The 27,091-nt window shown below is 40.1% G+C and overlaps 1 protein-coding gene across 4 annotated transcripts in view; it reads right to left on the bottom strand.

Annotated features, from left to right (window-relative positions):
- BCAS1 (breast carcinoma amplified sequence 1) overlaps positions 1–27,091 on the bottom strand; it is a 128,909-nt gene that overhangs the window by 53,327 nt on the left and 48,491 nt on the right. The gene's annotated exons all lie outside the window — the stretch shown is intronic.

Genomic DNA, 27,091 nt, shown 5'->3' with positions numbered 1-27,091 from the left:
GTTGCCACTTGATGAATGTGAACTCTCAAAGTCATACATTTGCTTCACACCCCTTTCTCTCTTACCCACTAATTCCAGTCATACTTCTTCTGCCCACGGGTGTACAGAACAATCATGAGATTATAAGAGTCACTCTTCCTTCCCTCCCCCTCTTTCTAACATATTCAGCATTTGCTGTTGGTCGGAGGGACATTGTTTGGAGCCAAAGGGTAACAAACACACAGCAGTGCACGTTGCATTTCAAACAAAAACCCTTTTCTTCCAATTCTGCAAAGAAGTTGTGTAAGGTATTGATATTTTCCATCTTTGTAGTCTCCTTATCTAATGATGTGTACATTATCCCCAGAGATGGTGTTATTTGGTTTCCCACAATTTCCACAGAGGTGAGTGATAGCAACTTAAAAAAAAAAAAAGAAAAAGAAAAAAGAAAAAGTACTGGTGTTTTGAAATAACTACTTTGCTTTTGAGATCTGAGGTTCATTGGTGTGAGGGGTGTGACAGGGGAAATGATTTTCTCCCCGACGTCTCTCAGGAGGGTAGGATGCGTTCTGAATCTGTCTTCCTTTCACCATCTCCACTCTCAGGGCCCCAGGACAGGAAGCTACCACCTCTCTACCTTATGACTGCAACAGCCCCGGCCCTGTCTCTGCTTGGGCTCCTGACCCTCCCAATACGTTCTTTACTCAACTGATCCCATCTTCCCACTCCTTACCACGCTCCAGTAGCTTCTGACAGCTCTTGGAGTCAACCCAAACTCTGATGCAGGATCTCTAATGTCTAACATGGCCTGCCCCTGCCTTGGTCTCTGTCCTTTCTGTGCCACGTGCTCCTTCACTCCATGTTCTGGCCTGCTTTCTTTGAGTTTTTCAAACATACCACAGGCTATTTCCAAACTTTTGGCTCTCTGTTTGAAACATTCTGCTCCTCTGTCTGCCCATAGGTAATTTCCATCCATCCTTAAGGTCATAAGTGTCATCTCTTTGGAGAGATCATCCCTAAACCTTCATCTAAGGCTGTCCTCCCACCACCATTGTGTCCACCAGAGTCCCTTGCCCTTTTAAAAATCTTTGCTGTATCAGCAGTTCTGTTTACTTCTCAGTATTTGTGCTTTTTCTTATATTCCCATTAGACTATAAACTCGACAAAGACAGGGATAATATCTACTTCACTCAGTGCTTTTCTCAAGTACCAAGGACAGCAAGGCCCACAGAAGGCGTTCAGTAAATATGCATCATTTATGAAAATTTTACAAACATAGAATAGTGCTATCTGTACCAGCATAAATTCTCACGTGAAAAAGTAGTACAGAAACTTCCCATTGCAACACAGCTAAACCTGCATCATTCTTTACGACTCAGGTGACATTTATTCCATAGCTTGGTTATAACATTGTTTATTGTCTAATATCCTTATTGATGGACATTCACAGTGTGTATAGTTGTACATCTAGAGTATTATAAGTAGTAGTAAAGTAGACATCTCACACTTTTATTTTTAAATACTCATGTGTGTCTATATTTTCTTTGGGTAAATTATCAAAAGTGAAATTTTTGGGTCAAGAGGTATGCAAATTATATAAACTTGATTAATATTTTTGCCAAAAATAAGAAGATTTCAATAGAGATGTCCTGCAGGTACCTCGGTGGGTCTGAGAAGCTGTTTGGTGCACCGGTGGTGGTGACAGGTGAGACCTAAAACGTGTCCAGGCCAGGCAGGTCGGTGCATGTGGTCGTGGCCTGGCAGTGGGGAGCTTGGTCTGGAGATGGGTGGAGTGAGGGAGGCGGACTTGACCCTCACCTGCTGGTTGAGCTTCCTCTTTACTCTTTGCTCTCCCTTTCATCCCCATGTAGTCCTTCCTTTCATCCCCGGGCCGTGGGTTCCGCCTTCTCCACACCATCTCCCTGCCTCCATGCTGCCAGTTCCTTTACTTACAGCAGAATGGAAGGAGACACTTCTGTTTCCTCAAAAGCAATTTCTAACCATTCCCAGTGTGTGAGCTGGCAGAAGCCCACAGAAGACTTGCTATTTCTATTTTGACCGCTTCTCCCAGTAGTGTAGAGTGGGATGTGGTAGCACTGCATTTAGACTCCTGGATTTTATACTTTCTCCTCTGGGGTTGGCAGGGTCTGGACCAGCAGTATAAACTGATATGGGTTGACTATCTCAACCACTGAGATACTATTCAACTCATTTTAATGGATGATTGTACTAGGTCATTTTTGCATTGCTATAAAGATTCTGGGTAATTTATAAAGAAAAGAGGTTTAATTGGCTCACAGTTCTTCAGCCTTTACAGAAAGCATGGGGTTGGCATCTGCTTGGCTTCTGGGAGGCCTCAGGAAGCTTACAATCATGGCAGAAGGAGAAGTGGGAGCAGGCACAGCACAGGGTCAGAGCAGGAGCAAGAGAGAAAGAGTGGAGGGGGCGGTGCCATAAACTTTCAAATGACTGGATCGCATGTGAACTCAGAGCAAGAGCTCACTTACCACCAAGGAGATGGCCCAAGCCATTCATGATGGAGCCACCCCTGTGGTATTTTACCAGGCCAAACGTCCAGCATAGGGGATTGCAATTCAACATGAGATTTAGGTGGGGACAAATGTGCAAATTATATCAACTATTTATTAAGCACTACATGTACACCAGTGCTTTCTCTTTCCTAAGTTAGCATAATTTGAACAAGGTCACTTAATCTTAATATATCATTATTTATTATAGAATAATATATAATGCCAATATGTCAAATATTTTACATTTACAGCATGCAAGCCACTGTACAAATAAATGTATTAAACATATGTCACTTAATCTTTACAACAATCTTCTGAGACAAATATTACAATTAACAGTTTCAAACCATGAAATGAGGCTCAGAGAGTTTAGGTTACTTGTCTAAGGTCACACAGCTTGAGAGAGGCCAATCTGGGGATTATAACTTAGACCTGTCAGAACTGAACATCTTAAAATGCTATAGATTATTTGGCTACGAGTGTTAACTTCGCTAAACTTATATAGTATGTGCAGTAAAATGTGACATCATATAAATTAAATCCAGGTGGTAGAGAACCAAGATCCTCATAGCGAGTGTATATAAATATAGACTAAATCCATAAATTCCACCCATAAAAATCCTTCATAACTTAACTCTCCCGAAAAGTACCACACTTGCAACTTGTTTAAACCACGTCATTCTTATGTCTTAAACAATGCTTGTTTATGCTTGTATAGCTTTACAGTTACGAGGCGCCTTCACAAATCTGTCTTATCTAATCTTTGCCAAGATTGTGCGAGGCATCTTACAGATGAGAAAACTGAGGCCCAAAGAGGTTTAAACATCATGTCCAAGGCCACACGGTTGGCAAGTGTAAGCATTAACTTGTTTTTGCCTAAGCAGCATTCCTTACTCCTTGTGATAACAGGACCTTCCTGCTCATTCCTGGAGAAGTACCCCTCTTCCATTCCATTCTCGTTGCTTTTCTGCCCTTTGTTTTTTGTTTTGTTTTCCCCCGGGTCACTCTTTTGTAACCCCAGTGACCTGCTTATTCTTCTTTGAACACGTCAGGTAGGCTCTTGCCTCAGGACTTTTACATCTGGGATGAGCTTCTGCCTGCCTGGAGCATGCGACCTTACTTCCTTCAAGTTTTTTTCAATTGTCACTTTTTTTTTTTTTAGACAGTCTCACTCTGTCACCCAGGCTGGAGTGCAGTGGTGCGATCTCGGCCCACTGCAACCTCCGTCTCCCCGGCTCAAGCAATTCTCCTGCCTCAGCCTCTCAAGTAGCTGGGATTACTGTGTGTGCCATCATGCCTGTCTAATTTTTGTATTTTTAGTAGAGATGGGGTTTCACCATGTTGGCCAGGCTGGTCTCAAACTCCTGACCTCAGGTAATCCACCCACCTCGCCCTCCCAAAGTGCTATGATTACAGTCATGTAATTACAGGCCATTGGGCTGGGCGCCCAGGCCAATGGCCATGTTTTTATCGAGGTCTTTCTTTACCACTCTACTTTAAGTTGCTATAATATATCTCAGCATATCTGATGCTGCTAATTGCTTTATTTTTTTTACTAGTATATTTCACTTCTAATATATTACTGGCTCCTCTTCTCCCCAGGGACATTTGGTAATGTCTGGAGACATTTTTTTTTTGATTGTCACTAGTAGTGGGTGGGTGAGCTACTACTGGTATCTAGAGGATAGATGCCAGGCATGCTGCTAAAATTCCTGCAATGCACAGGGTGAAGAATTATCTGGCTCTCAGTGGCAAGACTGAGAATTATATTAAAACTCTCACTTACTCATTTTGTGTTTTGTTCCTCTCCCCTCACTGGAATATAACCCAAAGAAGGTTCTTTTTCTCCCTTATGTTTCCTGAGCACCTACACTTGTGCACAAAATGATTCAATCCAAGTGAGACTATCAATCATCAATTTTTTAGCCATATGTCTTCAAATATCTTTTCTTCTTTCTTTTTCTCTCCTTTCATGGACTCCAATTACCTGCCTACTAGCCTACTCGGGGTTATCCTGTAGCTCATTGATGTTCCTTTCTTTCTTCTTTTTAAAAAAGCCCTCTTCCTTTTCACCCACTGCCCCATGATTCATTTTGGATAGTTTCTATTGCTGTGTATTTAAACTCACAAATTTTATTTTCTGCATTGTCTAATCCATTGTTAATGTGATCCAGTGTATTTTTTACCTCACACACTGTAGTTTTTATCTCTAGAAATTTGATTTGGATTTTAAAAATATATCTTCTCTGTCTCTACTTAACTTTCCAAACATATGAGACACATTTATGCTAATTCTTTTTATTTCTTTTTATTTTTTGCCAATTCTAACACCTGCGTCAGTTCTGGGTAGGTTTTGATTGATTTCTCTTCACATCATGCGTTACATTTTCCTGCTTCTTTGCTTCCCTGGTAATTTTTGTTTGCATGTCAGACATTGTGAATCTTACCTGTTTGGGTGGCTGGGTATTTATTTGTTCCTATAAATATTTTTGAACTGTGTTTTTGGAGGTAGTTAAAATACTTAAAATCAGTTTGATCCTCTTAGTTCTGGCTTTTAAGATTCGTTCATGAAACTGACTTTGCAAAAATTATGAGTGAAAAAATTGTGACTGTGAAAGAGATCTGACCTAACCAACACCATCTTGCCTTTAACTTCCAAGCTGCCCTTGTTCATCCCTGGGGGTAGGCCACACTAACTGTGGGAGGAATTTAGTTATAGTTTAACTTTGAAACAAAGATGATAACAGTCCCTTCCCCAAACAAGCCCCTTTTTTTCTTGAGGACCAGTCCACCTTCGTAAAACTAGCAAATTAGACACAACATTAGAAATTATGGCTCAGGAGTCATACAGCCAGAGGTCACAAGATTCTTAACCTCCCCAATTGTCATACGGAAAACATTATTGCTTTAACCTAAGATTGGTATTTGAGATATTCTTCAGACCCTGCATTTTGGTCTGGCTCATCTGGACTTGCGGCCCCAACCCAGGAACTGACTCGGTACAAGAGGACATCTCTGATGTCCTGTGATCCTACCCCCAATCAACTAATCAGCATTCTCCATGCCTTAGCTCTCTGCCTGCCAAACTGACTTTAAAAAAACTCTAGCCTTGGGTGCTGACGAGTTGATGGGTGCAGCACACCAACATGGCACAAGTATACATATGTAACAAACCTGCACGTTATGCACATAGAACTTAAAGTATAATAATAATAAAAAACAAAAACAAACAAACAAAAAACTCTAGCCTCTGAATTCCGGGGGGAGGTTGATTTGAGTAAAAATAAAAGTCTAATCTCACATTTAGTTGGCTCTAAGTGTATTAAACTCTCTCCATTGCCATTTCTCTTTCTTGATAAATTGGCTCTGTCTGGGCAGTGGGCAAAAATAACCCATTGGCAGTTACATTAGGCAGGACCAAAATCGTTTCTAGTCTAGGAAGCTAATCTTTTCTCGCTAATGAGGAAAGACCATGTGACTACTCTACCCAGTGCCTTATTAATAATGATGTTTTCTAGTCTGGCTGGTGAGAGAAGGCACTCTCTCTGGCCCTGCGTAAATGCCTTTCCGGTGTGTTTTTTTTTTCCCCTCCAGTCTTTGCTAGTTTCCTCATATGAACATGTTGGTCAGCTCTCTGCCTCGTACTCTGTGAGGACCTTTGACAGACCCTTGGAGTTTGCTCTACATTCTCTCTGTCTCCTTTGATGCTTTGTCTATGAACTCTGGCCACCGTGTGCTCAAGGAGCCTGCTGGACTCTGCCTCAGTTCCTGCCCCCTAGGCTGTGGGCTGGAAACTCTCTCAAGGCAGCAGGCAGGAGCAGACATAGGGATCATCTCTTACGTCCTGTCTCTCAGAGAACACCTATCCTTGTTGCCTGATATCTTAAAACAGTCTTAAAAATGATTGTTTGGTGTTTTTTGTCCAGGTTTTCTTCTGTTTAGGCAAGAGGGCAAGGCCAGTTCCTGTAACTCTCCCTTAGTTGAAGGCTTCTACTCTGTTAATAGTAGACAGTGTTGACCTCCCTGTAGCTGGCTATAGGTGAGGTCATTTTTGGTGATTCATGAATCTTGAGCTACATTAGCATGTGAACAGCAATGAGGATCAAATCAGGTCCGAAAAGAAGTGAGCTCCCTAAGTTTGAAATTAATAAGCGTATTTGAAATATGAACTTTGTCACCTAAAATTAATAATAAATCTTGTTCTAGAGGTGTAGCAGATCTTTTTATATTAATTTGTGATAACAATTATGAACGTTATTTATAAATGAATAAATGAAGGGAAGAATGAATGTCAATGATCAATCTCTTTCTTTTCCCACAGACTGGTATTCAACTGAGTAATTTTGCAAACAAGAATTTAAGCTCTTTATCTCTTAACGCTATTTGTTTTCGTAATTCCCCTCTCATCAGTACCCATCATACTGAATCATAATTGATTAATTGCCAGTATCACCTGCTCAACTGGGCATCTGAGGACAGGCACTGTGTGTGTCTCATTCACACCAGGATCAAGTGGTTGATAAAAGTCCCAGTGCCTGACAAAGACTCCATATTCACCTCCCAGCTCCACTCACAGGTTGAGGAACCCCAGCTGAGGTCTTAGCCTCTCTGAGACACGGTCTTCCCATGGAACACAGGATTAATAATAAACCTTGCCTGGTATAATTTGTTGTGAGTTTCCATAAGAAACAATGCATGTAAATTCCTTAGCATAATGCCTAGTATAGAAGTGTCCAATAAATGTTAGCCAAACAGACCAAAAAAAAAAAAAGAAAAAAGAAAGCAATAAGAACGCCATATGATTTGCAAAGTTCCTGACACAGAGTATATTCATGAGAAACATTTGTTAAAGGATGAAAGGATATGGAGCAAATTCTTTTCCCTATGCCTTTGTACACTGGGCTCTCTATTCCAGCTTCTGTCTTCCCTCTTCAAATCCATTCTTCATGATTGGAATCAAGTCTACCTTCTCCCACTGACGTTTTTCTGGGTCATGCCACCCATGGAATCTGTCCCCTTCTCTGAATTTCTATACCACGGTTCTCACCACTCAGTTGGCACTTAGATTATGCACTTAGACCAGCCTAACACCAAAGGCCAGGTTGGAATAATTTGCGTTAAAAATGGGGCTTTTGTGAAATGGCTACAAAAATACAAGAAACACATTTTGGTGAGTATTTTAAAAGTAACAATAATACACGTATTCTACAAGGGTTTCATTCAGCCCCAGGACTCTTTCTAAATGGAAGCATACTTCTTGTGAAATGCCTCATAAACAGCTGAAGCTTCATAAAACTAAAAGCAAATAAAAGCCACGGCCTTAACAGTCTTGTTAGGTTTTCTTTGTTAATTCCAGGAGAAAAGTGTTTTGCTTTGGAAGAGATGTACTTTTAAAAAACAGGTTCTAATATGAGTTGAACTTTTAAAAATGAACTCCGAGGTATAATTGGGATCCAAGTGGTTAAGCTGGTTGATTAGAAGGATGGTTGCAAATTCTGTTTATAGCAGAGGAGTGTTGATATACGTATGGGGGAGGTGATTTTTTTTTAGGTGGTATGTGCACACACACATAGTTATTCTTTTAATGTGTATTGTGGACTGAAAGTTTGTGTCTCCCCAAAATTCATGTGTTGAAATCCTAACTTCTGATGTGATGGTATTAGGAGGTAGGGGCCTTGGGGGAGGTGACTAGGCCATGGGGGTGGAGCCCTCATGAGTAGGATTAGTGCTCTTATAAAAGAGACCCCAGTAAGTGTTCTAGTCCTCTTTCCATCACTCCAGGAGGCAATGAGAAGTTGGCCGTCTGCAACCCAGAAGAGGGTCCCCACCAGAACCCAACCATGCTGGCACCTTGGTTTCAGACTCATAGCCTCCAAAACTGTGAGAAATCAATTTCTGTTGTTTATAAGCCATCCAGTCTACGGTACTTTGATAGCAGCCTGAACTAAGAATTGTGCTCTAGAAAAATAAGTCTAGCATCAACCTTTTGATATTATGGACATTTTTGCTTAGGTGAAGTTCAGTACAAAGTAAAACTTTAAATAAAGCTATTACATGAATAACTGAACAGGTGTCTTGAAGATGAGTCATTATGAAAGTGGCACGAGACATAAATCTAGACTGAGAAATTCCCCACAGGCCTAAGTAAGCTGTTGCCCAGGAGCGCCATTCATGAATTCATCCTCACTCAGTAACCACGTGGGGGTAGTTACATTACATACAAGCTGTGCAGAGGCCACACAGCATTAGCATGAGCTCTGAAGTTATTCTTTCACTGTGTATTGTGGACTGAAAGTTTGTGTCTCCCCAAATCCTAACCCTCAGTGTGACTACATACAAGCTGTGCAGAGGCCAGCTGCCCAGGCCCGATCCCTGCTCTGTCATCTCCACCTCTGCAGTACTGCACTTTCCCTAACTCTAGGTTACAATTTGCTCCTTTGTAAAAGTGGGGTGATGAGTAGCACCTGCCTTTTAGGGTTGTTGAGGGAGTAAATGGGATAATCCATATAAAGGACGTAGGAGAATGTGCAGCACACAGGAAGCATCCAGTAATGGTTAGCTATTATTATTGTGTTTAATTTAATTACGGAGCACTGTGGTGAGCTGTGAGATTTAAAAAAATGAATCTGACACTGTCCTCTCTCCTAGATGCTTGGAGTCTTATGGTGGATAAAGGCCAGTAGATAGGGACAAGTACTCTGATAAAAAGACGAGTGAGGCTAAGCATAGTGGCTCACATCTGTAATCCTAGCAATTTGGGAGGTCAGTGCAGGAGGACTGCTTGAACACAGGAGTTCAAGACCAGCCTGGGCAACATAGTGAGACCGTGTCTCTACGAAACAAAACAAAAACAAAAACAAAACAAAACAGAAATTAGCCAGGTGTGGTGGCATGCACCTGTGGTCCTAGCTACTTGGGAGGCTGAGGCAGGAGAATTGCTTGAGCCAGGGAGGTCAAGGCTGCAGTGAGCTATGATTGTGCCATTGAACTCCAGCCTGGGTGACTGAGCAAGTCCCTGTCTCAAGAAAAAAAAAAAGACAAGTTAGTTTCATCAGCCCACTGGGTCTCAGCATGGCTGGATTTTAGAATCACCTGAGCAGCTTTTTAAACAAATGCCAATACCCAGATTCCACGCCAACCAATTACATTAGTCCTTTTGGAGGTGAGGCTCAGATGCCAATATTTTTAGACCTCCCCAGGTGATTCCAGTGTGCACCAAGGTCAAGAGTGACTGAACTGGAAGGGAGAGGGAGACTCGAAGATGAAGCAGCATTTGCCCAAGGCCACGGAGCATAGCTTGCAAGGAGACTCGCAGAAACAGGGAGGAATGCGGGGTGGTGATGGAGAAATTTCTGTCAAGCGGATATGGAGGAAGGCATGTGAGAAATGCGGAAAAAGATGAGGTGGGGATGGGTTTGGGGAGGGTTTGGGGGCAGGTTATTCAGTTCAGCAGAGGTATGGGGGTTATGAAAAGCAAGATGGTTATAATGACAATTTGAAGTCAGACTGAGGAAGTGTTGACTGACATTTAAGGAATAGGTGCCGTGGAAGGTGTTTGGGCTCAGGCAGCCTCACTTCATCTCACCAGGAGGGTGGGCGCAGGGCAAAGGGGCTCAACAGCAGCAGAAGCAGCCGAGGGTTCCATCACCAAGTTTGGAAGTGGAGAAGTCCCCACCTATTCCCTTAAGAGAGACATCGTGTGGATGCCCACAACAGAGAAAATACGGAGAGTCAGAGTCGGAGAGAACAATGGCACCTGCAAGGCAAAAAGCCTAGAGCCCTTTTCCCTTAACTCCTCCTCCCTAAACTCACACACATGAGTTGGGGGAGAGGAGAGGAAAAAAAGCAAGTACCCCTTCTTCCAGACTGCAAGGACCTCAGGCCATGGGTCAAGGCAGAGCTTGATTCTAGCAGGAATGGGATGAATGTTATAATGAATGTGAGATTAAAGTTTTAAAGTTGGATTGGGCTGGGCATGGTGGCTCATGCCTGTAAATCCTAGCACTTTGGGAGACCAAGGCAGGCAGATCACGTGGGGTCAGGGGTTCGAGACCAGCCTGGCCAACATGGCGAAACCCCGCCTCTATTAAAAATACAAAAATTAGCTAGGCGTGGTGGTGCATGCCTGTAATCCCAGCTACTGGGAGGCTGAGATAGGAGAATCATTTGAACCCAAGAGCTGCTGGAGGTTGCAGAGAGCCAAGATCGCACCACTGCACTACAGCCTGGGCGACAGAGTGAGACTCCATCTCCAAAAAAAAAAAAAAAAAGTTGGATCAAACAGGACTTTTGAATCACAGCAAGTTTGGGGATCTGCCTATGGTGTCATGAAGGATTAGGAGAGAAGTTTTTGATCAAATATCTACTGTGTGCTTCCCACTGATGGAGGCAGTGAGGGTACAGCTGTGAATGAGACTGAAACAGCCTCTGTCCTTGGGGAGCTGAAATTCTCACAAGGGAAAAAACCAAGTGGACAAAAATACAGATAAACGAATACATCTCACAGGTGACTCAGGCGGTGAGGGCGGCTAAGGAGAAAAGAAAAAGGCAAGGCCATGGAGGGTGAGGTGATGGGCTGCTGGCTACTTAGACAGTAGGCAAGGTTCTCTGCAGCTGGCGTGGAGGCGAGCAGGCAGCTCTTCTGACCCCCAGCCTGGGTCCACTGGTCTGAGCTACTCCGGCCTCACAGCCCACATGCTCCCCAGTGCTCATCACGGAAAATAAAAGGGGCTATGTCTAGGTTGCCCCCAGCTCCTGCCCGGATTGGGTTTCCTAAAGGGCTGCAAGGCAATGATTCTTTTTTGTGGTTCCAGGGCTAGACACACAGGGAATATCTATTGAACTTTCTCAAAACAAAATGGAATATAGTGATGTCAGCTGAAGCGAATAGGAATTACTAACATATCAAGTGGACCCCATGGATCTAGGTGGCCATCAGGATCTTCCCATGGATCTAGGTAGCCATCAGGATCTGCCACAATGGATGTCCTCTGAATGAGGAAGAAAGCTGTGAGTACTTCTGTAACCTGGAGAAAGAACCCTACTGGAGTGGACACGGTTCAAAAGAACTCCAGCAACACAGGAGCCCCTGGCCTTTCTGCATTGCCCCATGACATCTTCTCTAGCCACTCTGCTTCCCTGATTTCCCAACTGCAGTAATGTCTCCTGCCTTGGACAGAGAGCAGCTGTGGAAGAGCAAGATCTGCTGTCCCGGGGCAAGGAGAAGGTTTGCCCGTGGCTCTTCCTGAGTAAGAGTTTTATGGCCTTTCCAGGTGGAATTCTCAGCTTGAACTTAAGCCCTTACTTTGAAATTTGTTTTCTTCTTAGGTTGACATTAAAAAAGAACATAAGACTTCTGCTTCTGGGAAGATGGGGCACGCACACTTTCTCCTGTTCCTCTCACCAAGGACAATGAAGAACCCTGGACATTATATAGAAAACATACATAAAACGACTCTGAAAGGTGGAGAAGAGAAGGCAGACCAGCTGAGGACCCAAGGAACAACATGATGGTAAATTCCTTGGGTTTTCTTTTTGCCTCATGTACCCCAGATTTGGAGTCGAAGATGTTAGCAACCTGGAAGCACTTGTAGGCTCTGACACATACACAAATCCTTCCCGAAAGCCTACTCTCTCTGACTAAAGGACCAGGAAAGGGCAATCTAGCAAGATAGAAAACTGTTAGACAATGACCATACTACTCCAGCCAAATACCACAAGACATTCTGTGGCCTCAGCATCTCCCATGCCAGAGAAAACCAAGTGGGGAGCCTAGACTTTCACCTTCACAAGACTGCAATAGGCTATCCCAATACCCCTGCCAAGATGGCATCTATGAGGCTAAGTAGGGAGCTGGGATTCTCATCCTCACCAGTTGGTAATAAGCCCTCTCCACCATGGTGTCTGTGGGGACCACGTGGGGAACCTGGACTTCCAAACCCACCCAGCAGTAATGAGGTGTTCCTCCCTCTCTACAGTGGGGTAGTGTGAGAAGAGACCCAGTGGAGTTAGCGTCAGCCCATGGTAATGAGACCTCTACTGTGGTATCAGTGGAGGTCATGTGAGCAGAACGAACTCCCGCCTCCACCCAGTGCACCCCCTCCACCAACAATGGAGGCTGGTGAGGAACCTGGATGTTTGCCTCCACCTGACAGTAATGAGGTAGCAGCCCCAGTACTGCTGGAATGGTGTCAGGGACAGCCAGCTAAAATAGAAAGTTTAAGCAAGATGCAGTCTCATAATACGAAAATGGTCAGATTTCAGTCGAAGATAACTTGTCATACCAAGAACTAAGAAGGCTTCAAACATAATAAAAACCAGGCAATCAATAGATGTCAACATGGAGATGAGATGACAGAGATGCTAGAATTATCTGACAAATAATTTTTTTTTTTTTTTTTTGAGGTGGAGTCTTGCTCTGTCACCCAGGCTGGAGTGTAGTGCCACAATCTTGGCTCACAGCAGCCTCCACCTCCCAGATTCAAGTGACTCCCCTGCCTCAGCCTCCTGAACAACTGGTATAACAGGTGTGCACCACCACGCCCAGCTAATTTTTGCGTTTTTAGTAGAGATGGGGGTTTCACTATGTTGGCCAGGCTGGTCTCGAATTCCTAAACTCAAGTGATCTGCCCGCCTTGGCCTCCCAAAGTGCTGGGATTACAGGTGTTAGCCACTGTGCCTGGCCTCTGACAAAGATTTTAAAGTAGCCACAACAAAATGCTTCAATTAACAATTGTAACAATGCTTGAAACAAATGAAAAACTAGAAAGCCCTAGCAAAGAAATAGAAGATAAAAAAATGACTAAAATGGAAATGTTAGAATTGAAAGGTATAATAATGAAAACAAAAAGCCCAGGGAGTGAAATCAACAGCATAATGGGAGAGACAGAGAGAAGCAGCAGCAAAAACCTCTATTAGTAGAGACAACAGACAACAAAAAAGAGAGAGCAAGAGAGTCAGGATTCAAATTCCCAGTATCAGGTACGAAACTGGATAGGAGAATGCTATAACCAATGCTACCCACATAAATTTGATAATAGGCAAAATGGAACATTTGCTCAAAAAACACAAACTGTTATAACTGACCCAATATAATAGAAATGATTTAAATTTCCATATAACTATTAAGAAAATTGAATTCATAATTTAAAAACTTCCAGGAAAGAAGTCTTCAGGCCCAGAAAATTTCACTGGAGAATTCTACAAAATGTTTAAAGAAGAATTACACCAATTCTACATGAACTCTTCTAGAAAACAGAAGAGGGAATGCTTACTAATTTATTTTATAAAGCTAGTTACCAAAAACTTGATAACAGAAACGATAAAGATGGTACCAAAAAAAAGGAAAAATACCCTACAGATCAATATACCTCATGAGTATAAATGCAAACATTCTTAACAAAATATTAGCAGGTAGATTTCAGCAATATGTGAAAAGAAGTATACATCATAACCAAATGGGATTTACTATAGGTTTGCAAGCTTGATTAATATTTGAAAATTAATTGATGTTCTCCACAATAGTGACAGACTAAAGAAGAAAGGTCATATGATCACAACAGTGAATGCAGAAAAAGTATTCAACAAAATTCAATCCTCCATTCATGATAAAAACTCGGAAGAAGACAGTAACAGAGGGTGCTTCCTCAACTTGATAAAGACTACAAAATAAAATAAAAATAAATACAAAACAAAATAAAATTTGAGAACTAACATTATCCTTAATCTGAAAGACTGAATGTATTTCTCCTAAGATTAGGAGCAAGACAAGGATGTCAGCTCTCATTATTTGTATTCTATGTAGTAGTGGAAGTTCTAGGAAATATATTAAGGCAAGAAAATAATTATAGGGAATACACACTGAAAAGGAAGAAATAAAACTGTCCCCATTAGAAGATGGCAAAATTAGACAATTTCATTATTTTCAAAATTAGAAAATCCTAAGGAATCAGCAGAATAACACCTAGAATTAATAACTGAGTTCAGCAAGGCTGAAGAATACAAGATAAACATGCAAAAATGATCTAGATTTCTATATACTAGGAATGAACCCATGGGCACTGAAATTAAAGATACAATACCATAATAATCATATAAAAATGAAATCCTAAGGTTTACATCTAACAATACATGTGCAAAACTTGTATGCTGAAAGCTATATAATGCCAATGAAAGAAATCATAGGAGACCTAAATAAATGGAGAGACATACAATGTTCATGGATTGGAAGACTCACATAGTAAAGATGTCAATCTGCTCCAAATTGATATACAGGTTTAACGCAATTCCTATCAAAATTCTAGCACTTGTAGCAAGACATTTTGTAGAGACAGACGAGGTTATTCTAACATTTATATGGAAAGACAAAGGAATTAGAATAACTAAATTTTTAAAAAATAAATTGATGAATCATAAGCCTTGTTATATAGCTACAGTAAGCAAGGTGGTATGGTATTGGTGGAGACACAGATATATAGAACAAACAGAATACAGAAGCCAGAAAAGACCCACACAAGTATGCCCAAATGACTTCTGACAAACGTGTAAAAGCAATTAAAGATAGTCTTTTCAACAAATTGTGCTAGAGCAATTTGACATCTATAGAGGAAAAGAAAGAACCTCAATTTAAGTCTCAGATCTTATATAAAAGTTATCTCAAAATAGATCATGGACTTAAACATAAAATGTCAAATATAAAACTTTTAGAAAAAAAAAAAAAGACAAAATTTCTGAGACCTGTGGTTAAAAAATCTATAAAAGACCAAAGACCAAAAGCAAAATCCATAAAAAGAAAATATAATAAATTGGAATTCATCAAAATTAAAAATTTTTGCCCTGTAAAAGATCCTGTTAAAAAGATGAAAAAGGAAACCAGAGAGTGGAAGAAAATATTTGCAAACCACATATCTGACGAGAGACTAGTATTTAGAATACGTTTAAGAGAAAAAAACTCAAACTCAACATTAAAAACAAATAAAACAATCCAATTAGAAAATGGGCAAAAGACGTGAGGGGGCATTTCATTGCAGAGGATATACAGATGGCAAATAAGCACATGGAAGATGTTCAATCTCATTAACTATTAGAAAAATGCAAATTAAAACCATAATGAGATATCACTATGCACCCATCAGGGTGGTAAAAGCAAAAAAAATAGTGACTATTAAATGCCGGGAAGGGTGCAAGAAACTCGATTACTCACTTTACAATGTAATCACTTTACATTGCTGGTAGAAATGTAAAGTGATACAGGCAGAATAGAAAACAGTTTGACAGTTTCTTCAATAATTAAACATGCAGGCAGGGCTTGGTGGCAAGTGTCTGTAATCCCAGCTACTCTGGGGGCTGAGACGGGAGGATCACTTGAGCCTGGGTTGTTGAGCCAAGATGGCACCACTGCACTTGCCTGGGCAACAGAGCAAGATCCAATCTCAATCAATCAATCAATCAATCAATCAATGAAACATGCAACTATAGTGATTGAACTTCTGGTCATTTCTCCTAGAGAAATGAATAATTACATTCACACAAAAACCTATACATTAATGTTTATAGCGAAGTTATTCACAATAGCCTCAAAGTTGGAACAACCACACATCAAACTGGTACACCCACAGCAGGGGATACTACTTGGCAGTCAAAAAGGAAGAAAAGGACCAATATCTACCAAGACACTCAGTGATCTCGATTAATTTCCAGGGATTTATGCTGAAGGGGAAAAAAATCCTATCTGAAAAACAGTACCCACTGTATGATACTATTTAGATAGGATTCTTGAAATAATAAAGCTACAGGAATGGAGAACAGACTAGTGGTTGCCAGGAGTTAAGAAAGGGATGGGGGTGAGAGGGAAGTGGATGCGCCTGTAACAGTCAGTATGCAGTATCCTTGTGGGGATGAAAATGTTCTCTATTTGACTGCATCATTGTCAATATCCTGGTTGTGATAGTGCACTAGATAAAGGGATAACTGTTCTATTTCTTACAACTGCATGTGAATCCGCAATAATTTCCAAGTTAAAAAAAAAAGCTTTATAGGATAGTTCTGGAAGAGTAACAATGAAGAACCACTTAAAAAGTCGAACTTTTGGGATCTGCAGTTAAATAAATTAGCACGTGGTTTTAACATGTGAAATTCACCTGTAACAATGTGATGGAATATTTTGCAGCCATGAATTATTTAAGGAGTGTGTAATGAGAAAAAAAGTGGCCATGACAACAATAAAAACGATCAGCCTTTATGTGTCAGGCCAAGCGCTAAGTTTGTTAAAAAGATCCCATTTAATTTTTACAATGATCCCATGAAGTATGCACTATTTGTAATTCCAATTATATAGATGAATAAATTAATGCACAGAAAGAATAAATAACTTGCCTAAGGTCATAAAGTAGAGTTAGGATTTGACCCCAGGCCCAGCTGATTTCAGAGGCCAAAGGCTTTTCAGTGCCATGCTGCACTGATTCTATCTCCTTTCCTTCAGATGTTTACTCATATATTATCTTCTCACCAAGGCCTTTCCTATTTTAAGTTCCTGCCACTTTATTCCTTTTCTCTGCTGTATATTTTTCTACTTTGTAACCATCAGCCATACAACATATGTTACCATCAACCATACAACATATGTTAGCATCAGGCTTACATACATATATTGTATGGCTGATGATAACAAGATGGTAAAATTCCAAATACATAGAGGAATTCAGTATATGCTAAAGACGATACCTAAAGTCTATTGAAGTGAAGAACTTTTAAATAAAAGATGTAGGAAAAACAGAGCAGCCATCTGGAAAAAAATTAACTTGGTGTCACAACTCAACCCTCTGCCAGGATAAAATCCAAATGGATTAAAAATACTACAAGGAAACATGGAGAACATCTTTTCATTTTGGATTGAGAAGGCTTTTGTGTGTATGACTAGAAATCCAGAAGTCATGAAAAGAAAGATTGAAAAGTAAAAAATCCAAATGTTTACAAAAACATTCATTGGCCAAGCTTGTGTGAAGAAGGCAGTCATGTGTTGCTATTACAAGTATAAACTAATTCAGTCCCGATGGAGGGCAATGTGGCATTATGTACCAAAACTGTAAAAAAGAATATATTCTTTTACCCAGTATTTCCATCTCTAAGAGTTGATGTAGAGGATAAACCTAAACTCACACGTGTGAAATAGCAAATGTACAAGGTTATTCATTGCAGTGAGGTTAATAGCGAAAGTCTGGAAGCCAGCCGAAGGGCATTAATGGGGTCCTGGTTAAATAATTCATGGTACAACCATTCAACAGAATACTCTGCAGGCGTTACAAGTGAGGAAGCTCCCTACGGATACAGAAAGTATTGTTAACTGAAAACAAGAGTAGAATAGAACAGAGTGCATATTATGTTACTGTTTGTGTAAAAAAGAAAGAATAAGAATTTATGTTTTATTTCTTATATATGCTCAAAGAAACCCTAAAAAGATACACTTTTTATTGCTTATACATGCTCAAAGAAACCCTAGAAAGATACATTAAAAAATACAAACAGTAATTATCTACTGGGTGGCATTTTATAATTTTTTTGTTTTGAACAGAGTGAACATGTTACATTTTAAAATGAAGACTAAAGCAAAATACGCATGAATAACTAAAAAAATTTGGAAACATCAAAAGGGCCAAACTAAGCCCAGCTGGGATGAGAGTCCAGCCTTCAGGCCACCAGCGTGTGGCCTGTGCTTTAAACGTGTCATTTGTAGGTGCTGCTGCCATTCTCACCAGGCCTCCAAATCATTCTCGGCAAACAACATTATATGGAAACAGAAACATTCTCCAGGAAATACCTGGAAACTGTCTTTAAGCAAACAGGTGTCCGTGGTGTTGGCTTGTTTTTCACCTCTGTGTGAGAAGTTTATATATATTTTCTTTCTTGTTGGCTTCAAAGAGCAAACAGACAGGAACACTATTAAAGTGATTACAATTTGTCATGTTGAAGAATAATGCCGCCTTGTCATAATTTGATTGTCTATAATAAGGCCCATATGGAACTTCTGGCACTTTCTTTCAACTGTGTATTGTCAGCTGGACTTCTGACTCCTTTAAGCAAGATCTACATTGTTCAAGTGAAAATATAAGGTAAGGCTTAAAAAGCCTTGTCTGGAATGATTTGTGATGCCTCTGCTCCATCTAGACTTCCTCACTGGGCAGCACTGATTTTACTCCGAGTCTTAATACTACGAATCAGTACCGAAAGTACAGGTGAGCACAAAAAAATTTGTCCGAAAAATGTTGAACAGTACAGAAACTCATGACTCCACTCCTTTCCATCTGTTAGCAATTTGAGCCCCGTGCTGCCTGGGATAAAAGGGAAGGCTCTGCTTCCTCTCCCCAGAGAACATCACACAAGCACAGAGGGTTCGATTTGCTGGGCAACAGTGGTCTCTGGACCGTCATGGAGCCATTTTTCTTCTTCTGAAAACACTGTTACCTGCAGGTAGCCATTGTCAGATTCAGGAAGAAAAATAGGGTTTGATTAATTTTTGAAGATAGAATTTGTCCCCCAGTTTGCCTAGAAAGGAAAGCAAATTAATATGCAAGCAGGAAGGAATGTGAAGACCAATACTAAAGATATTTTGCAGAATCTCAGAATTTCCTAAGCAGACTATGATTTTTTTTTTTTTTTTTGAGATGTTGCCGAGGCTGGAGTGCAATGGTGCAATCTCATCTCACTGCAACCTCAGCCTCCCAGGTTCAAGTGATGCTCCTGCTTCAGCCTCCTGAGTAGCTGGGATTACAGCATGTGCTACCACGCCCGGCTAATTTTTGTATTTTTAGCAGAGACGGGGTTTCACCATGTTGGCCAGGTTGGTCTCAAACTCCTGACCTCAGGTGATCCACCCACCTTGGCCTCCCAAAGTGTTGGGATGACAGGCATGAGCCAAGATGCCCAAACTTTTTTTTTTAAAGTTTGTTTTACTACAGCGCTCAAAGTCACTGTGTGTGTGTGTGTGTGTATGTGTGTGTATACATGTGTATATATATAAATGTAGGTATATACATTATACCTACACTGTATATAAATATATATTAATGCAGGTAATTCTGTACTTTTATTTTTTCCACTACTCCTACCCAATTTACACCAACTGATAAAAATTCATTGAGTAGTTTTTTAAATAATGCATTCACATCTTTCAAGCCCATGGCAAAAACAGGGAAAGAACACAGACAGCACAACCATAGGAAATCCAGTTATGAAAGGGCTTCAAATCTGCCCAGTTAGGACAAAATTTCTCTCTCTGATTTCCTACTGGAGATTATTACACATTAGCTATAAATATATTTAAAAAGTTGTTATTCTTTCTGAACAATCAATTGTCACATAAGCTCTGGATGGCATAGTTTGGAAATTATTGTTAGACGAAAATAACCTCTTGTTGAACCGTTGCTAGCAGCCTGTGGCAATTTCTAACTAACACAGCTCAGGAATCCTCAGCCTCTTAATGCAGCCTAGGGGAGAAATCAAGAAACTACCTAGATAGTGATATTTTCTTACTTTTACTTAGATTGGTGGTTCACTACAGTGCTCCTTTTATAAAAAAGAGAAAATACAGATGAACAAAGAGTAAAACAAAATGCATCAATTATTCTATTACCGAAAGTCAACTGCTGTCAACAATTTGCAATTATTTATTCCACGCTACTCTCTGGGGGGAATGACAGATCTATGGCACAAGCAGGCAGAGATCATTTTTACCCAAAGGAGATTCTTCTATGTGCTATTTCGAAATCTGCTTTTCTCATTTAACATTATATTACGGCTTTCTTCACCTGACCAATTCTATTTTTATGTCACCCTTGTTTATGGTGTCTAGTGTAAGGGTGTATCCCAATCAATATAGAAGACCTATTGGTTCATTTCAGCTTTTTTTCTTATACACAATACTGGAAAAATTTTATAGCCCCATGAATAAAATATTGATTGTGTTCTCAATACATTCTTTTAAAACATTTTTGATTGATGCATAATGGATGTACATAATTTTGGGGTACGTGTGATAATTTAATACATTCATATAATTTGTAAAAATCAAATTAGTGTACTTGAATTCATCACTTCAAATATTTGTCTTCTCTTTATGCTAAAAGCATTCGACTTATTCTATTTTAGCTAGTTTGAAATGTACAATAAACTATAGTCACCCTACTGATCTACCAATCAATAAATTATTAAACGCAGATTTGCTCATTTAGAAAGCATGTGTGTTTGAAGACTTTAAAATTGCATATGCCAAAGTGCCATGGTGGAAACAAGCTTCTTAGTGGTCCAGGTATTTGATCAAGAAATTATCTAAGAGTTCAGAGGGAAATAAAATAACATGAAAATATAAAACCAAGAAATCTAGATTTCCATTGTCCTCTGGCATCTTTTCTGAGATGGGAATTTAGTCTGGATAACACAGATATAAAAATGTTCCACTTAGCCATTTTTCTTCCTCTTTTGGGGAAGAGAGAGGCAATGTTAATTTTAGCTGCTTATACTAATTGAACCAAGCTAGGTTGGACCAATTATCCAGTGTGATACTCTTTACTGTAAATCAAAACATCACTACCTGTTTTACTACCCTGTGGACATAACCTCAGGATATTTAAGGCTCATCTCACATGGGGGCAGCAGAAGTGTAGCCCAGGGCCTTAGCATGGTACATCATCATTAATCCATAGTTATTAACTGATGTGGAGATGTTACATTTGTAAGATTAAATAAACCATTGTCTGTTGCTGACGTAGGTGGAGGGTGGAAAGAAATCTATCTAAGAGAGCAACACACACTTGCTTCCCATATAAAGCTAGTGTGCATTTTCTGTTTTCTCCCTCAGCAACTCCTCTGCTGGAGGGGTAAGTGAATCTGTCAACTTGAGTTCCAATGGCAAGTAAAATGTGGGTAGAGAATTAAGCAATAAAATGTTCTTCTCTTGTTTCCCTTTGGGCAGTAGGTTTTGCTTTGGGGATATTCCTAAGGACACATGAGTTGGCACACTCTTAAGTAGAGTCCACTTACATGTGATTTCTTTTTCTTATTTTTTTTGAGATGGAGTCTTACTCTGTTGCCCAGGCTGGAGTGCAGTGGTGCGATCTTGGCTCACTGCAACCTCCATCTCCCAGGTTCAAGTGATTCTCATGTCTCAGCTTCCTGAGTAGCTGAGATTATAGGCGTGTACCACCATGCCTGGCTAATTTTTGTGTTTTTAGTAGAGATGGAGTTTCACTATGTTGGCCAGGCTGGTCTTGAACTCCTGGTCTCAAGCGATCCTCCTGCCTCAGCCTCCCAAAGTGCTGGGATTATAGGCATGAGCCACCACGCCTGGACAATATGTATGATTTAAAATGGAGAAATACTGCTGCAGGCAGAGTGAGTGAAGGTAAGCCACATTGGGCAAAAGGGATTTGTGGAAGATTCTTTTGTTCCATGATTAGTTCCTAACACGCACAACCTTCCAGACTGCTAACAGCATTTCATGTTTACTAAAGGAAAAGTACCCAATGTTATGGAAACAAACAAAACAAACAAACAAACAAACAAAAAACCACACCAGAAAACCTGCCTTGAAATACAAAAAACTCATAATCCACAGCCTAGAACACATTCGTCATCTGTTTAACAAACACTTCCCCGAAGCGAGAAAACAGTTTTGAATGCGCCAGAATTAGGCTGCAGACTTTCTAAGAATTGTTTGGCCTGTGCAAAGAAAGAAAGAAAAAGGCGCGTCCTATTCACTGACTGTTTAAACACTTCTCTGTTTCTGTTCCTCACCCAGTTGTAATTTTCACTCTTCTCTCCACTTTCTATCTCAAAACTCTGTTTATTTCACTCAGAGTTCTTTCTAAACTCTGGAAGTGTTTGCTTGTTAATTTTCTTTCTTTTTTAAATTGCTGGTCTCTCCACTAGAAGGAAAGCTCCCATGAAGTACAATGTTCTACCTGCTGTGGAGCCTAAAATCATCCCTGGCACAAAGAAAATACTCATATTTGTTGCATGAATCAATGAAAGTATCCACCCCTTTTATATATTGCCCAACACTGGCTGCCTGATAGACTCTCAGGCTGGAATGACAGATGGTCATCTAAGTAGCTTCAAATTATAAGTGCTATGAACGATGAAGGAAGTAAAGTGGTCCATGATGGGTGTATTTACTTGATTCTCAACTGTACCCAAGAAAAATACCAAAGCAAGTGTTATGACGAAGGACAACCTACATGGCTGCGCTGTTGGGAATCATTTGGTAAACTGGAGAGTGGATGCCCCATCTTAAGGGACAGTCACAACTCACATTCTGTCTGCAAATATAGGGCAAAACTACCCATTGTGGGGAAGTCTGAAATATAGAATTGTATTGACATATCATTGCTTTAAAATATCATCAACTTTGTCAGTTCAAAAATATAATTAATGAATTAAAATATTATTTAAAACACTATGTAGGCCAAGTAAGACGTATCTGTGGCTAGAGGCATTCTACAGGTGGCTACTTTTCAACTTCTGGTTTATGTTTTTTATGTTATTTTACTTCTTCAAACCCACAGCCAACATCATACAACTTCTGGTCTAAATGCCTAGCTCAACATTCTCTAGAAGAACCGTTCCTTGGAAAATTGAGCCACCTTGTTAGAGGTCCAACAGTTACATGGATGATTAAGTTTGAGAAACACTTGGTTAAACAAAGTAAAACAGGCATGCTTGCTGCAGGACTTCTCAGAGCCTTTAGAAGGCTGATGTCCACTGCGAATCTTCAGTAGAGACTATAAAGCAAATAGATTTTCTGAAATTATTCCATAGCGGAGCCCTATTTATAGGCCCATCTTATTGGACTAATGTTCCACAGACCAACTTGGGAAGCACTAGTGTGCTGGTTAACATTAGGTGTCAACTTGATTGGATTGAAGGATGCCTAGAGGGCTGGTAAAGTATTGTTTCTGGGTGTGTCTATGAGGGTGTTGCCAGAGGAGATTAACATTTGAGTCAGCGGACTGGGAGAAGAAGACCCACCTTCGATGTGGGTGGGCACCTTCCAATCGGCTGGCAGCATGGCTAGAACAAAGCAGATGGAAGAAGGTGGGCTAAGCTGGTCTGCTGAGTCTTCCAGCCTTCATCTTTCTCCTGTGCTGGATGATTCCTGCTCTTGGACATTAGACTCCAGGTTCTTCGGCCTTTGGACTTTTGGACTTACACCAGTGGTTTGCCAGGGGCTCTTGGGCCTTTGGCCACAGACTGATGGCTGCACTGTCGGCCTACCTACTTTCGAGGCTTTTGGACTTCAGCCACTACTGGCTTCCTACCTTCCTCAGCTTGCAGACGGCCTACAGTGTGATTTTACCTTGTGATAATGTGAGGCAATTCTCCTTAATAAACTCCCTTTAATATATACCTCTATCCTGTTAGTTCTGTCCCTTTGGAGAACCCTAATACTAGTTTTAGAAATTTTGAAAGATATAAGATGTTTCAAAAGTTTTAAAGTGTTCCATCTCTTTGAATAGGCACAGTGGTTACGTGTGTGAGCAATGGTGACCAATTTCCAACCTGCCACTTTCTAGCACTATGATTTTGCACAAGTTACTTTATCTTTCCGTGACTTAGTAAACTTGATAAGTTATAGCCGTTATAATTTTTGAGGGAGCGAATCGGATGGGACGACACCAGAGGGAATGATAACTCAAAACTTGTTTTACAAATTAATTGCAAAAAAAATTTACTAGATATTTCCACTGATTAACGCCATGATATGTTAAAGACCAAATTTAAAATATGAAGTAAATAGTACAAATCTATTGTACTATGATTCTAAAGTTTAAGTGAAATCATATACACCGTGTATATTTTGAAATGACTGTTTCAAGTTGTTTAGGCAGACCAGATAATGACATTGCAATAATACATCCTAACACTCTTTGAAAAGTTGACACATGACGTGTACCACCCTTATTCTTGTCAGGTTCATTTAACACACATTATTGGATGCCAACATGTGCCAGTCATTATGCCAGGCATTGGGAATACTCAGTTGCATAAAAAACGGCCATGTACCTTAAGATAACTGTCTCAATGTGTCAAAGCGGTCAGATAGCAGAACAGCGTTCTCCAAATTTCAGACTGTGATCATTAGTAGATTGGAAAATAATTTAGTGGGTCAAAACCAGCAGTAAACAAATCAAACAGAATAGAAAACAATACAAAATCCCTGCAGGGGTTACTGGCTGCAGGAATAGTATTACTTCATGAATTCTTTGTTTCACGTATGCACATGTATATCAGCTCAAGTTGTAAAGTCTAGTTCTTACTATGGGGTCACAGTTAAATTGCAAAACTAATGTAATGAATACACTCAGATGAATTACCATAGGTGGATACTGTAGCAGCTTCTACTTGCTCCATTCACTTAATGATTTCCAGACAATGTTAGGTAGAGAAGATAAATCTGGTTTCTATCTGTGGCATGTTATCTTTGCTGGAAGAACCTTCTTTCTACTGAAAAAACTGAAAATGCTAGCTGATAGCTATTTGCACTTCAACACAGACACGTGACTCAATTTCACCAAAGGGATCTAAGGATAAATTTTAGGAAACTCCTTTCTTATTTATAGGACATTATGACACATACATCGAAAAATATTACAGGTCCAATTCCAGGTCACTGCAATAGAGTGACTATCACAATAGAGTCACACACATTTTTCGGTTTCCCGGTGCACATAAAAGTTCTCCACTATCCGGGAGTCTATTAAGTGTGCAATAGCATTATGTCTAAAAAAACAATGTACATGCTTTAATTTAAAAATGCCTTATCTCATGGTGTATATGTATCACATTTTCTTTATCCAGTCTATTGTTGATGGGCATTTGGATTGATTCCATGTTTTTGCTATTGTGAGTAGAACTGCAATGGAATACTATGCATCCATAAAAAGGAACAAAATCATGTCCTTTGCAGGGATGTGGATGGAGCTAAAAGTCATTATCCTTGGCAAACTAACGCAGGAACAGAAAACCAAACGCCGCATGTTCTCACTTATAAGCAGGAGCTGAACAATGAGAACAGATGGACACAGGAAGGGGAACAACACACACTGGGGCCTGTCAGGGGGTTATGGGAGGGAGAGCATCAGGATAAATAGCTAATGCATGCTGGGCTTAATACCTAGGTGGTGAGTTGATAGGTGCAGCAAACCACCACAGCACACATTTATTTTAATTTCTGGGGTACACATGCAGGTCACCTAGGGGCTCCTGTATGCCCTGCATGTGTACCCCAGAACTTAAAATAAAAATTAAAACAAAAACTTTATTTCTAAAATGCTGACACAAAGACACAAAGTGAACACAGGCCATTGGAAAAATGGTGCTGATAGACTTGCTTGATGCAGGCTTGTCACAAACCTTTAATTTGTAAAAATGCAGCATCTATGAAGCACAATAAAGAGAGGTATTTCTGCATACTTGGAATCATGTTAAAACCACAAGGGACTAAGCCTAGGGACTAAGCAATAATGGAGGATACCAGCAGAGTAAGACTGAGGCGGTTTAGTGGGGGCTGCGAAGATGTTGAAGCAACCTGAACTCCCCTACCTCTAGGGTTCTTATTACATGCAAGTAATAGTACATTCTCCTTGTTAAGTGAACCACTAATTAATTGAGTGTTGTGTGTGTGTGTGTGTGTTTCCTGCAGCCAAAGTAAAAATGATATATTACCAACCCCTAAATGATACACTATTCAAACTCCATCACTCTGAAAAGCCATTTGATCTATTTCATAATTATTCATTTCTAAGTTTCTAACAATTTAGAAAATATACCGTTTTATTTAGCATTACTACTACTGATGGCCTATATTATCTTCTAACTTTACAAAAATCCCTAGGGCAGGTAGTAGCTTCCTTTTGTGGATGAAAACACAGGTTTTGAAATGATTGAGTATAACAGGCTTAGGTGACAGATGGCTCTTTGTTCCACTTCTCCCACTAATTAGCTTTGTGACCTTACACAGGTAACTTAAGTTCTCCCCAAGTTCTCTCCTCTGTTCAATGGCAATAGAAATACCTACTTTGTTGGGTTGTTTTAAGAATAAAAGCAGAAAATGTATGCAAAATGCTTACTACACAGCCTAGAAATAATGAATTACTTAAAAATGGGGCAATTATTGTCATTTAGCGCAACCACACAGCTATTAAGTGGTAGAGTCTGGACTCATACCCAGGTCACCCAGGCTCCTAACACTTCCACATCATCTCTGCCACAGCAAACATCTCATATTAAGCATCTCTTACTGCTAAATGCATCAAAATCCCAGTGGTATAGCTGAGGACCTTGTTTACTCCAAAACTTGCATGATGTCAGATGGATTTTCCCTTTGCACTGACAAAGTCTTTTGGGTGGCTAGTTCTCTTTACCAGTTGAAAAGGCATGGCCTTGTGGACATAAGGCAGAAACAACACAAAATAAGAAACAATTAATAATTTACTTAGCCTTCTAATGTTGAAATTGGGTAATTCTTTTTGTTTTTATTTTTCACTTGGGATTTTAGGTATTTACAACTTTGCATATGCTAGTATCTTTGA

This window comes from Theropithecus gelada, chromosome 10 (assembly GCF_003255815.1).
Source record: "Theropithecus gelada isolate Dixy chromosome 10, Tgel_1.0, whole genome shotgun sequence".
Lineage (NCBI taxonomy): Eukaryota > Metazoa > Chordata > Mammalia > Primates > Cercopithecidae > Theropithecus > Theropithecus gelada.
Note: the sequence above shows the minus strand (reverse complement) of the source record. Positions and strands in the feature narration are given on the sequence as shown.